This window comes from Sminthopsis crassicaudata, chromosome 6 (assembly GCF_048593235.1).
Source record: "Sminthopsis crassicaudata isolate SCR6 chromosome 6, ASM4859323v1, whole genome shotgun sequence".
NCBI classification, from domain to species: Eukaryota; Metazoa; Chordata; class Mammalia; order Dasyuromorphia; family Dasyuridae; genus Sminthopsis; species Sminthopsis crassicaudata.
Genome location: NC_133622.1, coordinates 215,765,197 through 215,780,894, shown reverse-complemented (window position 1 = coordinate 215,780,894; position 15,698 = coordinate 215,765,197). Strand labels below are relative to the sequence as shown.

General features: G+C 35.5%; 1 protein-coding gene across 3 annotated transcripts in view; it reads right to left on the bottom strand.

Moving 5' to 3' along the window:
* The window catches only part of ANO3 (anoctamin 3), a 555,530-nt gene that overhangs the window by 340,600 nt on the left and 199,232 nt on the right, over nt 1-15,698 (bottom strand). The window contains exon 1 of one of the 3 annotated variants that reach the window (XM_074275266.1): nt 2,939-3,000. The exons of the other annotated variants lie outside the window; for them this stretch is intronic. The gene's annotated coding sequence lies outside the window, so the exon portion shown is untranslated. Of the gene's footprint in view, nt 1-2,938; nt 3,001-15,698 lie in introns of those variants that run through there. 3 annotated transcript variants of the gene reach the window in all.

Here is a 15,698-nt window from a genome sequence, read left to right as displayed (position 1 = left end):
CATTTCCCACCAGAGATTTAATCATATATTTAAATGAGAAATTTAGGTAATTTTCAAGAATGTCATTCTCCCCAGTTCCATATCTCAAAATGCTTGTTAATAATCTTCCATTTTCTTTTTATTTGCACCAGTAGGCTTGCTACTTTTCTTTGCTTATATCAACTACTCTCAGCTTTTCCTTTGTCCCATTCTCTCCCACCTTCCTCAGAATTCTCTCACTCTTCTTTCCTTAAAAATAATTCCCTTCTTCAGAAAGGCCTGGAGAGACTGACATGAACTGATGCTGAGTGAAATGAGCAGAACCAGGAGATCACTGTACACTTCAACAACAATGCTGCATGAAGATGTATTCTGATGGGCGTGGCCCTCTTCAACAATGAGATGAACCAAATCAGTTCCAATAGAGCAGAAATGAACTGAACCAGCTACACCCAGCAAAAGAACTCTGGGAGATGACTATGAACCACTACGTGGAATTCCCAATCCCTCTGTTCTTGTCCGCCTGCATTTTGGATTTCCTTCACAGGCTAATTGTACACTATTTCAAAGTCCGATTCTTTTTGTACAGCAAAATAACTGTTTGGACATGTATACATAGATTGTATTTAATTTATACTCTTAATACATTTGGCATGTGTTGGTCAACCTGCCATCTGGGGTGAGGGGAAAGAGGGGAAAAATTGGAACAAAAGGTTTGGCAATTGTCAATGTTGTAAAATTACCCATGCATATATCTGGTAAATAAAAACTATTAAAATAATAAAAAAAATAATTCCCTTGTTCTTCCCTTCCATCCTCTCTGTGTTGTTGTTGTTGTTGTTGTTTTATATTATTTATTTTTTTAACAACCCAACCCTAATTTCTCCTACTTTTTTATCTTTTAGTTTTTAAGCCTTAACATTTTTATTTCCAACTTAATTGCTGGACTAAAACTGTCCTTCAAGATTATTGCTTAGGTGGCACAATAGATCGGATGCTAAAAACCAGGAAGGTCTGAGTTCACATCTAATCTCAGACACCTACTAATTGTGTGACTGTGGGCAAGTCATTTATTCAGATATTATCTATCTATCCCTCAGTTTTCTCATTTGAAAAATAAGAATAATAATAGAACCTTTTTTCCTGGAATAAAATGAAATTATATTTATGAAATACTTTGTAAACTATATGTAGATTATTATTATTATATCATGTCTTCATTACTCTCCCATCTGGTGGCTCTTTTTTAGCTATTATTTTATTTCACCCCTCTGATGCTTTTGATTTCTGAAATACCTTCCCCTTCTGGATATCCTTAGCTCTCTTTCTATGAAAGTATTTTCTCTGGATTCTTTTCCTGATTGTCTGATCACTGTAGAGTTTTAGGGTTAGAAAGCAGAATGGATGCCTTAAATAATAAAAGAGAAAAGGCATGGAGCCCTGAATTGGTAGCCCCTCTCTTCTCTCCCAGGAGTTTGACTGTAAAAGGCAGAAGGGCTACTCAAGGATGAATTACTTTTAAGGATCGGGGAGAAAGCCTTCTGGAAAACGATGGGAGTGGATACCCAAGGGCAAATTGATTCTGGTCAGCCTTTGTAAAGAAAATGAGCAAATTCACTTTTTTTTCAGAGTCTTCAGAGACTGAAGAAAATGAAGAGAAAATACAGGATTATTTAGATGCATTTTGAGATATAGAACAGGAAAAAGAATAACATTCAAGAAAAAAGGCTGAGATTTCTCAGGTATAACATTCGATCTCTTCTGAGGAAGGGGGCATAATATCACTATTGTTATTATTATCATTATTATTAAATACCTACAATTTATTTAGCCCCTTAAAGTTTGAATACACACATATATACATGTATATCACATTTGATCTTGACATTAAACCCTATGAGATCATTATTATTATTATTATTATTATTATTATTATTATTACCTATTATATGGTATTATTCTGATGCTTTCTTATTCCATCTTTACAGGGTCATTGATATCACAAGTCAAAGTACAGTGTGTTCCACTATGGCCAATCAGTCTAATAGGAGCTTAGAAGGCTCAACCACAGGTCAAGCACAAATAGTCCATGTAAGCCTTTGGGCTGGAGCTGTCTCTAGATTTAATCTTCTCATGTTCCTTTGTGCTAGTGTGATTCTGTTTTGTTCAGGGAGCACAGAACCTTCATGCACAGGAGGTGGTCTTGTGACTCACAATGAACATTAAACCTCTGCAGAGAGACCTTGAGAGTGTCCTTGCATAACTTCTTTTGATCTCTCTGTGAACACCTGCTTTGTGAGATTTCCTCATAAAACAGTTTTTTAAGGGAAACTTCCAGCCAGCATTCAAATAATGTGGCTCATCTATCAAAGTGGAGGTCTCTACAGTAGAGTTTGAATGCTTGGTAGTTCAGCTTGAAAGAGAACCTCATTGATGATTCAGAGCAGTTCCAATGATCATGTGATGAAGAAAGCCATCTATACCCAGAGAGAGGACTGTGGGAACAGTGTGGTTTACAACATAACATTTTCACTCTTTTTGTTGTTGTTTGCATTTTATTTTCTTTCTCATTTTTTCCCAGTTGATTTGACTTTTCTTGTGCAGCAAGATAATTATATAAATATATATGCCTATATTGGATTTAACATATATTTCTACTATGTTTAACATATATTGGACTACTTGACATCAAGGGTAAGGGGTAGGGGAAGGGAGAGATAAATTGGAACACAAAGCTTTGCAAGGGTTAATGTTGAAAAATTATCCATGCATATGTTTTGAAAAATAAAAAAGCTTTAATTAAAAAAAAGAAAAAAAATTAAAAAGGACCTAGTGAAAAAGAGAGAGACAGAGAGAGAGACAGAGAGGGGGGGAGAGAAAGAGACAGAGAGAGAGAGAGAGAGAGAGAGAGAGAGAGAGAGAGAGAGAGAGAGAGAGAGAGAACCTCATTGTCAGGTACCTTTATCTTGCCAAATGATCTTCAGAATCTTCCTATGACAATTCAAGTGGAAATTTTCTGGGCTGGAGTTGGTAGGCTGTACAAGTTTCACTGGAATATGACAACAAAGTCAGCATAATAGCTCTGTAGACTTTCAGTCTAGCATGTAGTCTTGTATATTAATATGCTTGTATGCCTTATATAGATGAGGGAACTGTGGATGAGATTAACTTACATGTCCATGCTCACCCAACTAAAAAGAAGCTGAGGCAAGAGTTAGTAGAATGTAGGTGTTGAAGTAGTTGTTTTGAAGGGGGGAAAGCCTGAAAGAGGATCATAAAATAACTATAACACAAAAAATGAAGAAAAAAAAACCACTAAACAGAAATTGAGTGAGAACTCAATTAAGATTTAGAAACTGATCTTAGTTTATAGGATACAATATTAATTTCTGAAGCTGACCCAACTCTTCTAAGAAAAGAAACTCAGAAAAGCCATCATGGTTCCATCATGGGAATATTCTTACTGCTATTGCGTGTTCGTGGAAACTTATTCAACTTTAAATTACTGATTTCAAAATGTAAATTAAATTTCAGAGTAGACATCTCATATAATGTTTCTGACTAATAAGCAAAATGGCAGTGAATCTAGCAAAGAACTTTTAAAGACAGGAAAACTATATAATGGTTGGCCACCACAAAAGTGGAAATGAAATATGCCATCAAAAGCTCTGCATCTAAACAGGGGTTTGCCAGTACTTCTCACTGAATTATAGCAATCAAAGGGTTCTGTTTTTTTTTCTATTACTGTAAAAACCTTTCAGCTCAGTAAAACCACAAGCTTTCATGACTAAGGCCTAAATAATCTCCGTGGCCTGACTCATCAGGTCTGCCCACACTAGTCTGGTAATAAAGTGCTTAACAAAGTTGATAACTTTCTTCTCTGAGTCACCATTGTCATCTGAAGGTTCTAACAGGGAAAGGACAGTCACTGGACTTGTGAGCTCATTGGTATGAGGGAACTTGTAGGTGTGAAAATCCCTTCTCACAGGTCAGCATCACCTCTTTAACCTATAATCCTAGAGCAACTCTTACTAAAGGACCAAAATGCCAACCCCACCAAAAAACTGCATTACTTTTATACTTTATAGAACCAAAAAAAATGTTGATAGGTTTGTTTTAAAATTACTAAGTTGCAGGGCAGCTAAATAGCATATTCTTGCCAATAAATAATAAATAAAATTACTAAATTGCTTCTTAACTAGTCCTATTTGGCCACTGATTTTCTTTATAACCTTGGCTGTTATTTTACCATTCTATGTTTTAGCTTCCTCTGCTATGATTTAGAATGGTAAAGGAGATAAATGGCCTAGATTGTCTTTTACAGGTCCAACAATCAATGATTTTATTTATATTTTTCTAAACACTGAATCAGAGAAAAGTTAGGTCATAAAATATTCTCTGGGTAAAACTTGAAGCAAGATGATATTTCATTTAGATTGAATCCCTACCTGGGAAACTCTTATGGGAGATGACATATAGTTAAGTGAATCAGATAAATACTTGATGAATTCTCTGAACAAAGACTTAGTTAGGGATTTAGGAGGATGGAGTCTAAATTGGGCCTTAAAGAAAGGCAAAGATTCTAAGAAGTTGAAGTGAAAAGTAAGAGTATTTCAGGCATAGAGGATAGTTTATACAAATGCAGAGCAGAAGATAAAAGTGCTGAATTCAGGGAACATTTAAGTCAATTTGACAGAAATTAGAGGCGTGGAAAAGAACAATGGAAAATAAGATTAGTTGATAACTCATTGCATAAAACATTAAATTCTGTTCTGAGGCATAGAAAATAGGATTTTTTGGATGTACAGATGTCCCAAAGTAGAAAGTAGTGAATTCTCTCTCATGCATGGACTACAAACAAAAATTGGATGTCCACTTGCCAGTGATATGGTAGAAGAGAGCCCAGTTCATGTATATGATGGAGTAAATAACTTCTGAGATCCCTTCCAGCTGTGAGATAACCTAATTCAGTTACCAGAGAGACAGAGAGGTATTTTGAAAAAAAAAAGTCCTAGATTTGGAGACTGAATTCAAATTTCATCTTCTCTAATTACTGTTCATGTGATAAAATCATCGGTTCCTCCCTTTCAGATCTGTTGGATTCTAAACTATCTTGTGTTCCTATGATCAGGTTCTTGTATTTTAGATGTTTATAATTTAATGAGCTTTACCTTTGCAAATGATAGATACATAATTAGATGATCATTAAAACATTAGAGGTCATTGAGGAAAAGGAAACCCAAAAAGGTGAAGCAAATGGCCTGTAATTTCATTCCTAAATCAGTCAATCAATTAATCAATAAACACATATTAAGTACCCATTGTGGGCCAACCACTGTACTAAGTATAGTAAGAGACTGAATTTAGATTCAATTTCATGTCTTTTAATTTCTATTCCTATACTTGATAAACTTCACCACAAAATAAAGCAAAAAACTCTGTATAAAGATGAAAAAAGAATAAGATAAAATATAAGTGACCAAAAGACCAGAATAGAAAAAGAAATTGCTGTGGCAACCAGAAGTCTCAGTGTTTATCCCGGAGTATTTATATGGCTGGCTTACCATGACAATCTCTTCTTCCAGAGGTGCTGCATTTACATGATAAATAATTTATAATTTAGACCCCAGTGGGCTATTCATCTACAAAAACAGAGAACAAGTAATTTTGAAAGGTAACCACATTTAAATGATTCTGATTGTGATAAGTGATTTGTCTGATCTTCCTTGCTCTGTAGCTCCTCCTAAAATAATATATGACAATTCATTACAGAATTTGTTTGGTAATGTCAGAGATGCCATGAAAAGGCAGATAATTAGTAGATAGATTGACAGCTATATAGGCAGAGAGCTAGACAGACAATCAGATAGGTAGGTAGGTACATAGATAGATAGATAGATAGATAGATAGATAGATAGATAGATAGATAGATAGATAAATACTAAAATATTCATTGAATGTTGACCATGTAGGTCAGAGATCTACTAAATTTTGGGAATACAAATACAATCAAAAAAAGGTTTAGTCTACCTGTAAGGAGCTTACAGTTAAGTTATTATATAAAAAGAAATTGAGAGAGGAGGGGAAAGGGAAAAAGTAAATGGACAAATTTACTAAATGGACAATGTGGAGTATCACAGTTTCCATGGAGAAAAATAAAGTAACTGCTAAAAAGCTACAGGAAAAATAATATTATATTTCAAGTCACCAGTTAGGCATTATTCTCCTTATTTTCTTTTGAACAGTTCTCTCTTTCAAAAACTGTTTTTTTTTTTAACCCAAAATGCAGAAAATTGCCATAATCCATCCTTTTGGGTTCTACTATTTGGAGACTATCTCGCCTCTCCTAAAATTTTGAAATTAAATTCAATGTGTACATCTGCCAAGTTCTACCTTCAATTCAGCAGGTGTATTTTGAGTAGAAGTCATATCAAAGTCTAACCTATCTGTTCTCAAAGAATAGAAGAATTGCACACACCTAAAGACATCATCTTCCCTGTTGTAGAAAGGATATTTAGCAGAAAAGGTGCAGAAAGGTTCAGCAACTCATTCAAAAGTTATATCTTTTGTTAGTGACAGAATCAAAGATGTAATAACTGTTCTCTTGACTCCCTGAGTAGGGCATCTTATTTCTATTTCACATTGTCTCTTTATTGGAAGGGAGTAATCCACTTGTTCAGGTCTCATTTCTGACCCTGAAATCTACAATCAAATAATAAAATAAAATGTGTCATTAATAATACAACATTTGAAACAAAATGATCAGTTATTCATATATCAACCTTTACCTTTCAAGTCATTCCCAGTCTCTTTTAGGTATGGAGCTCTTACCTTAATCACCCCCATCCCCATCCTTAAAAAGCATCGCACATTATTGTAAGGAGCTGGGTGGCAGATGGATTGGAGGCAGTCTACCATAAGAAAAGATGCTTGGGTGGGTCTCATCAAAGAGATGACAGGAAACAGATGGACCACTCAGTATATAGACTCAGCTCCATGGGACCACAAACAATGAATAGAGAGACTGAGGACCTTGTGGAACATCATTGGCCTGGCTGCTCTGATATAGGATGAAAGGATGAATATAGGATTATAATTTCTAAGTTTGGTGAATCTTAGTTCCCAAAATGAATTTCTCAGCAAGGTTTCTTTTGGCTACCAGCCCAGCAAGTTAATTCATCTGAGTGGTGAGTGGGGAGAGGAGAAGTCTAAAGAATTTTTAAAGTATAATAAAAATGTTTTTCTTCTCCATTTCAGATAGAAACAGGAAAAGTTTCAAATATCTCTGATCCTCCATTTCTTTTTCTGTAAAATTAAGGCTGTAGGAATGACTCTGACATCTAGCTCTATATTTATGACATTATTATCCCTCACCTCAACCATTTTATCTACTTGAAAAGAGAGCAATAAAATCTAAGAAATTCAGAGGGTGGGGTAGGAGCGGGTTAAGTGATTGAATTCATTTTTACAAAAAAATTCACTCATGATTGTGGCTAGCTAATTCCTAGTTTTTTTTGTTCTCAACTCTCCAATTGATAATAATAATAATTTAGAATGATAAAAATTATTTAGAAATTTGAGGTTTACAAGATGTTTTACAAATATTATCAAGTTCAAATATATGGGACTCTGCCTCCAACTTATTTCTCCGGGTTGATTATACATTATTTCCTCCTCTCTGCCAACTAAGCATTGGCTATATTCTGGTCAAATTGGCTTTTTAGTTTTGTTTTATTTTCTTTATAAGACATTGCATTTCTTTTCCTAATATCTTTCATATGTTGAATCCAGGGCTGGAATGTTCTCCTTTCCCATACTTGCCTTTAGGAATCTCAATGGTTTTCTGTCTTCAAGATTCAACTTAAGTACCTTATTCTATAAGAAACCTTTCCTAATACCCCCAGTTGCTCATGCTTTCCCCACTATTGGTATCACTTTGCATTTATTTTACATATATTAATAGACAGATTGTTATAAAGAACTCTCATATAAAGAAACTCTCTCTACTGATGCAGGTTCAAACTTTCACAGCAACTTAGTCTTTAAGAGAAAAGATGTTGAATTCATATTGGAAAAGGGGACCATTAAAGAATGTAAGAATTTTTGCAATATGCATATTGGTAAGAAAACTACATATTAACATTATCTAGTTCCTATTTTATTTCTTTATTAAGTGCTTTCCATTTGCATTTTAATTTGGTTGAGCTCCCCCTCAGGAGTGTTGCCACCTGTGGCCAGGAGCATATATTTTGTCAACTGAAGAACTGAGAGGTAAAGTGATTCAGCCACTATGTACCTAAGGTGGGAACTGGTCCCACATCTTGGCTTTCTGACCTGCTCTCTGCCTCTCCGTTTGCATATGAATTTTATATTTTCTTTTTTGTTGATATGTGGTCCCTTTCCACATTTTTCTTTCTCTACCTTTAACAACCCAGTAACAAGAAGTAGGAAGAGCTTTCTCTCAAAGAGAAAGCTCTGTCTTGGGGTTTGTATCCCAAATACCTAGCTTTTTGTTTACACAAGCATAGCTGTATTGAACTAAAATGAACATTATTGAAATGAGTTGACCCACAGAAGGCTTTGTTTGAGGTTTTGTATATCTGGGCTTATTGGTGATTTTCCTCAGCTATCTTGGTGTCCTCCCTGTAGGTTCCTTTCATTGCTGACAACTCAAGGACCAAATCAATAGAAAACTTGGTAAGTCAGGCCAGCCCTTTGTGGTCCTTTTTAGGTCTTTTGTTCTCAACTTTTTGTTGTCATTAAAGCGCTTCCCTAGGCTCAATTTTGACAGGGAATTATCTTCTGGATAGGTGGGAATTCATTTTCTTGGACATGAGAGGGGAATGAAGGAGAAGAGAAAGACTGCTTTCATCTTTCATAATGGATTCCATAGAGAAAGCTTTTGGTGAAATGTATCATGGGAAATATATGGATCTTTTGCTTATATGTCAATAACCTCATTGGGTCTGGTCTTTTTGATGGTGTCAGCCAGCTACATTTTGATAAAAGAGACATCAAGAGCATTCTTTACCTCACCACTAAACTAGTGAAGAAACAGATTTTCCTCATGTGCATTCCAGTGCTCCTGTCCAGGACTTTGGAATTAAAGGATCAAGGCTTCCAAGATAGAAGGGTCCGACACATTATCTAGTCCGTACCACCTCAGTTTACATATGAGAAAATGGAAAACAAGAGAAATAAATATATCTTCCACTGTCACACAACAGAAGAAAGGGTCCTAGATTTCAAAGGGCTCTTCCATGGAAGGATTAGACTTCTTTAGGTTAACTTCAAATAAAAGAACTAAAAGCAACTGGGCACGAGTTGCAGAGAGGCAGATTTCTGCTCCACGAAACAGGAAACTTGGGAATGATTAGTTTTATCCAAAATGAAAAGGGCTGCCTCCAAAAGTAATACCCACATTAATAATCGGAATGTATATTGCACTTCAGGGTTTTCAGAGCACTCTGTAGATATTATTGCTCTTGATTCCTGATCTCCCAGCAGTACCTGTGTCCTCTCTTCTCTCAGATTACCTGTATTTACTTACATGCCTATTGTTTCCTTGACTGGAATGTCAGATGCTCCAGCTTACAGCCTCTTTTGTTTTGTGACTGAATGCCTAGCTTAGTACAGTGCCTTGTACACTGAAGACATTTAATACATATTTGCTATATTGAACTGAATTATAGGAGTTCCCAGGAGTAAAAAAGTCAAGAGGAATTTTATTTTTTTGAGTGCAGCTTTTGTACTATCAAGATGAAGGTAGCATAGTGTTTCCTAAGGAGCCCACGGACTCAGAATGAGGAGCTCAGACTCAGGTTTCTGCAGACTGCTACTAATTGGCTGTGTCACCTTGAATAAGTCAAGTTATAATTTTAAACATCTTCTTCTGGGAAATGAGTCCCTCCCAGCCCTACTATTTTAGTGCACCCAAGAATCTTATCAAAACTCTAGGAATTAGTGGAACATTCAAGGTCATAGAGCCCAAATGTCCCATTTTGCAATTTTAACAGAGGCCTTGAAAGGTTAACTAACATAAAAAGAACAAAATCAGGGTTTAAGCCCACATCTTCAGATGCTAGCTTAGCCTTTCCATTCTGCACCATGCCAACTTGTTGGAGTTGACTAGAAGGTTTAGTCCAAATATTTAAGTTGCAATAGAAACTTTTGTATTCTTCTTTCAAAAGATTCTGAGGGAATATTGGACCAGACCAAGACCCATTTGGAGACACTGGCCAAAGAGTAGATATAGAAGTTACCAGGCAGGAAATATAAAAGGGAGAGGGGATAATGGGAACAATTACAAATATGAAGACAAGAGTCATTCAGGCTCTTCCCCCACTTGGCCGCCAACCTGAAGTTCTTAAAGCATAATTTAGACCCCATCACTCTTTTGTAAAAAAAAAAAAATAAATAACGCCAGAGTCTCCTTTCTGCTTCTGAAATCATACACAACCAACTTGAATTGGCTTTTAAAAACTCTTCACAACTGTGACTTTTCAGACTTAAATCTCTCTTCATATAAGCTCTGCCAAGTCAGAATAGCTTACTTGTTTTCCCCATACACAACATTCTATCTCCAACTTCCATTCCTTTATATAAGCTGCCTCCAGATTCCCCTTTCCTGAAATATGCTCATTCATTACCTCCAACTCATGTAGTCTCTGACTTCCTTAAGTTCAGTTCAGGTTTCCAGATCCTATAGCAAGCCTAGACCAAGTCCTCTGAGCTGTTAGCACTCCTTCCCAGAAATTATTTTGCATCTCCTTACATTTAAAATTTTAGTTTTCTGTCTTAGCTTTTGTTTCCTTAGTACATAGGGCCTCCTGACCATACAACATTCATCCATGCCTTTGACTTTCTCATACTGGAACATCAACTTCCAGGGGCAGATCCACTGAATTCTATATGAGTTCTATATGAGGCTTCCAATTTGGGAAAGGGCTCTGGAAGCCAACCTTTATTACCCATCTTGCTCTGCTTTTGATCTTTGGGATTTCACTACTTCTTCCTATATTTTCATTTTAAATCCCTTTGTTCTCACTTATCATAAGAATAAAAGCTTCCTGAGATCAGGGACCATCTTGTATGTGTGTATATTCTCTGTGTCTATCAGAGGGCCATGTATATATTAAGTACTACATAAATACATATTGTCTTATAAAAAGTGTTGGTGATCTCTCAGATTCCTTCCAGCTATAAACAGCCATGATCCCTGGGAAACAGAAACCTTTAGATATGAATAGGAAATGGTTTAGCCTTAAACAAAGAGTAAATTGCTCCACTCAATTCCATGGCATTATCTCTGTACACATGTCGATTTACTGATCGTGCTTTCCAAGGCCCCCTAACAACTCTTGGAAAGCTCACTCTATGAGCAGGAAATTAGGTAAGTAAAAGGGTAACCAGGCAACGGCAAATGTTGTTATCATAACAGTTTTATGTAACATGAGGGATGATGTACAGAGATGGGCTGCTTTGGCTTCCACAGAGAAGTTGCAAGTCACAGGATGAGTAGGTTAAATGTTGACTACATTGAAATGGCCTACTCCCCCAGAACAATTCAAGCTCATTTCCTATCTGTATGCTTTGAGATTGGTCAATCAATGGAAAGTAGAGATTTTTGGTTTTGTTTTGTTTTTTAAATACTCAGGTTTTATTCTTTTCTATAGGGCAGACAATTTGAGTCTAGGGAAAATATTGAATATAGCTTTACATACTAGTACCTTTTGAACAGAATCTTACATCTGAGATCTACCATTAGTTTGATTTCCAGCCTTCTGCAAATCACTTTTCATTTCTGAACTTCATAGGATCATACGCGCATAGCTTTTCAGCTGTAAGGACCCTCAAAGGTCACTGAGTGCAACCCCATCTTTTTGGAAATGAGAAAACTGTAATTCAAAGAAATTAAATGACTTGTCTGGGGTCATAAATCTACTAAGTATCTGATGCAGGATTTGAACCCCAGACTTCTTGATCTCAAGTCCTATATTCTGCTCACTATAGTTATCACTTCCCCATAGTGAAGTTTGCAGGGTGGGCACAAGAAATTAAATGGGAATTTGGGGGGAGTTTTGTAGAAGCCACAGACAACACATGAAAGTCCAAGAACAAATACTTAATCCAAATCTTACAATACAGTACTGTAATACCCTATTAAAAAATACAAAATGAAACACAACAAAAATCAGGTGTCTTCTCTGTTATGAAGGGAGGACCAAAAAAATTTAGGCAGATTTTCCAGATCCCAGGGGTAGTGCACCTTTAACCACTGAGATATGAAAATGTACTGTATCACACATCAGTAAAATGTGGGCATTAAACTATAGCCTGTAAGGCCTTTGAAGAAAAAGGCTATGTTTCATATATATATATATATATATATATATATATATATATATATATATATATATATATATATATATATATATACACACATACATATACACACACACACACACATATATATATATATATATATACACACACATATATACATACATATACACACATATATATATACATATATATACATTTATGTGTGTGTGTATATATATATATACACATATATACATACATATACACACACATATATATATACATATATATACATTTATGTGTGTGTGTATATATATATATATATATATATATATATATATATATATATATATATATATACATATATATGCTGTCCACAAATTATCTTCTAGCTCATAATCTTGCACTACTAATCTTTTATTACAAAGAGTTTATTGATTTGAAATGATCTCTATCATCTGGGATCCATTCTAATTCTATATCCTGGAAAGATCTCTGTCTCTAGAATCAGAATATTTGCATTCTAATCCTGCTTTCTGACATTACCAAAGTGACTTTGGTTAAGTGACTTAACTTTCCTATGCTAGGTAGGAGGGAAGGAGGAGGAGATACATTTGATTCCCAGAGGATATCTTTCTTCTTACATTTACAATCAACTAGGACTAGGAAGTGTGATGTAGCTTTAACTTAATGTAAATAATTCATGAAGACATTAGAAAAGTGGAAGGTGAAATAGAAAATGGCAGTATTCATTTCTGCTTAGAAGACTAGACTTTAAGTTATCGAAGTATATGAACTGGACCTTATCCATTGCATTGAGATAGAAGAGAGACAACAAGGAAGAGTGATTAAGACCTGACTCCTTGCCAAACTATGGATTCAGACCTAAAGGTTCATGAAATTCCATTTTTAAAAGGAATGCCTTCATAATAATAATTCAAATTTATTAATTCTTTAACATTTATGAAGGAACTTTTCTCATAACTCCAGAAAGGTTACAGCTAGTATTAGTATTATTACCCCGCGCAAGCCCACTTGAAATGTTCTAAGTGAAAAACTTCTCAGAAGAAATTCACCCTCTCCCAAGGCAGTTTGTTTCTGCTTTGGACTTTTCTAGTTGTTAGGGAGTTTTTTCTTTAGATTGAACTCACCTGCATCTCCAACATTCATCCATCATTTTTAGTTGTGTCCCAAAGCTATGGAGAAAAAGTTGAATTCCTCTTTCAAGTAATAATCTTTCATTTCAAATAATTGAGAAACCATTATTGTCTCTTTCCTAAGTCTTTTCTTCTTTAAACTAAATATCTTGAACTGGCCTGTTCCCCAGTTAACCTGCCCTCTTGATCTCCCTTTTCTGGGAAGATGGAGTAGATTTAATTTAAAACAAAATTATAGAGAAACCAACACCTGCTATTTCAATGCCTAGAAAGGAACCCGTGAACCCTGTAAAAAAGGGATTTTGAATCCACAAAGGAACTAAATTTCACTGATGTTTACAGCATTGTAGCCTCCCATTTCAATAGCATTCCAATCTCTTCCTGGGTTCAGAACAATACTATGGCAAAGCAGTTTTGCCTTTTAGTCTGCCCTGGGTAGAAGTTGGGGCAGCTGAGAGACATAACCACTGTGCCAGCTAAAAAAGGAAATCTGCCTTGAATAGAAACTTATAGGGCATTTCTGGAGTGAATAGGTAGTCACGTGGGCAGAAGAGCAAAGATATGGGATGAGAGAAGGTCCAAGCCAGGAAAGGTCATTTAGTACAAAACTTCTTAAACTGTGGATCATGACTGAATTTGGGAGTCATGAAATTATGATTGATTAGTGCGCCTCTTTCACATACTTCTATACTGGAGGTCACAGAAAAATTTCTCTGAAAGAAAAGGGTCACAAATAGAAAAAAGTTTAAAAAGCCATGATTTAGTGCATTCTCCTTGTTAAATAGAGAGGAAAATGAAGACTAAACAGAAGGACATCTGACCAAGATCACACAGAACTTTCGACATAGAACAAAAGCTAAGATTTGAAACTTCTGACGAGAAAACTGGCATTTATTCTATACTACCTTGGCTTCTTTAATCCTATTTGTCTCTTAAATGATTTTATCCTGACTTAACCTCTTATTTACATGACTTTACTTAGGCTTCCTCTTAGAAGACACTTCTTTAATGTAAAATGAATGTAAATAACAATTATTGGTTTTGGCCAGAAACCCTGAGGTTTCTGCCTTCCCAAATTGACTACCCCTTCCTAGGGGTATTTTGACTAGGTAAAAGAGACCATTCTCTGTCTCTTTTATTACCTAGACAAGCACTGAATTGGTATTGCCTCAGTTTGAGACATGTTAAAGACCTTAGTTTAAAAAGGTGAAACGTTCTACTGCATCCAGGGTCATCTCCAGTTATCCTGATCACCCAGATGGCTCTGGAGGAGAAAATAAGACTGGTCACTTTGCACAGCCCTTTCTCACTTAAATTCAATTCACTTCCAAGTCATGGCATCATCTCTAAGATATGATTCTTTTTGAGAACAAAGAACAAGAATAAGAACACACTCTTTTAATTCTTCAGTATCCCAGTTTCTGAAATATGCTAGATTTTCTTAAAGGGTTTATCACCTCACAAGGGAAAACTTTCCCAATCCCTTTATTTATCTTCTCTCCTAAAATGATCAGTTTTTTTTTTTTTTTTTTTTTTTTCTGGTCTTGTTCTCCCCCAATCTGTTTTCCTTTTTTTTTTTTTTTTTTTTTTTGAGGCTGGGGTTAAGTGACTTGCCCAGGGTCACACAGCTGGGAAGTGTTAAGTGTCTGAGACCAGATTTGAACTCAGGTCCTTCTGAATTCAGGGCTGGTGCTCTATCCACTGCACCACCTAGCTGCCCCCCATTTTTCCATTGTATCTGATATCAATCACTATTAGCTCTTTGATCAGATTAGGTAGTACATAAATGTTTAATGGATCAGACTGGGTTATAGTGTTCTGGTCTCAGTTATTAAATCAAGGATGCCCTTGGACCAGTAGCTGAATTCAAATTGGTGGCAGCTGTATTTAATGAATATCTATTATTTTTTAAACTAAATTTTCTAGGGGGGAAAGGGAGACCAAATTTTCTTTTTATATTTCCATTCAAAAGACTAATGGTCATAGTGAGCTATGTTATCATTTCATGATATATCATGATATATCAATGAATATATTCAGTTTTAAGCACCACCCTATATGTTTGTAGGTTATACTACATATCCTTGATTTGACATGGAATATTAGCGGCAGCCCAGTCTAATGCCCTGAACAACGGAAGAAGATGCGTGTATTTAACATAGGAACTAACATTTATATAAACAGTTTCAGAACACAACTTACATTTGAACCTTGCAACAATTTTACAGGTAGGGTTAC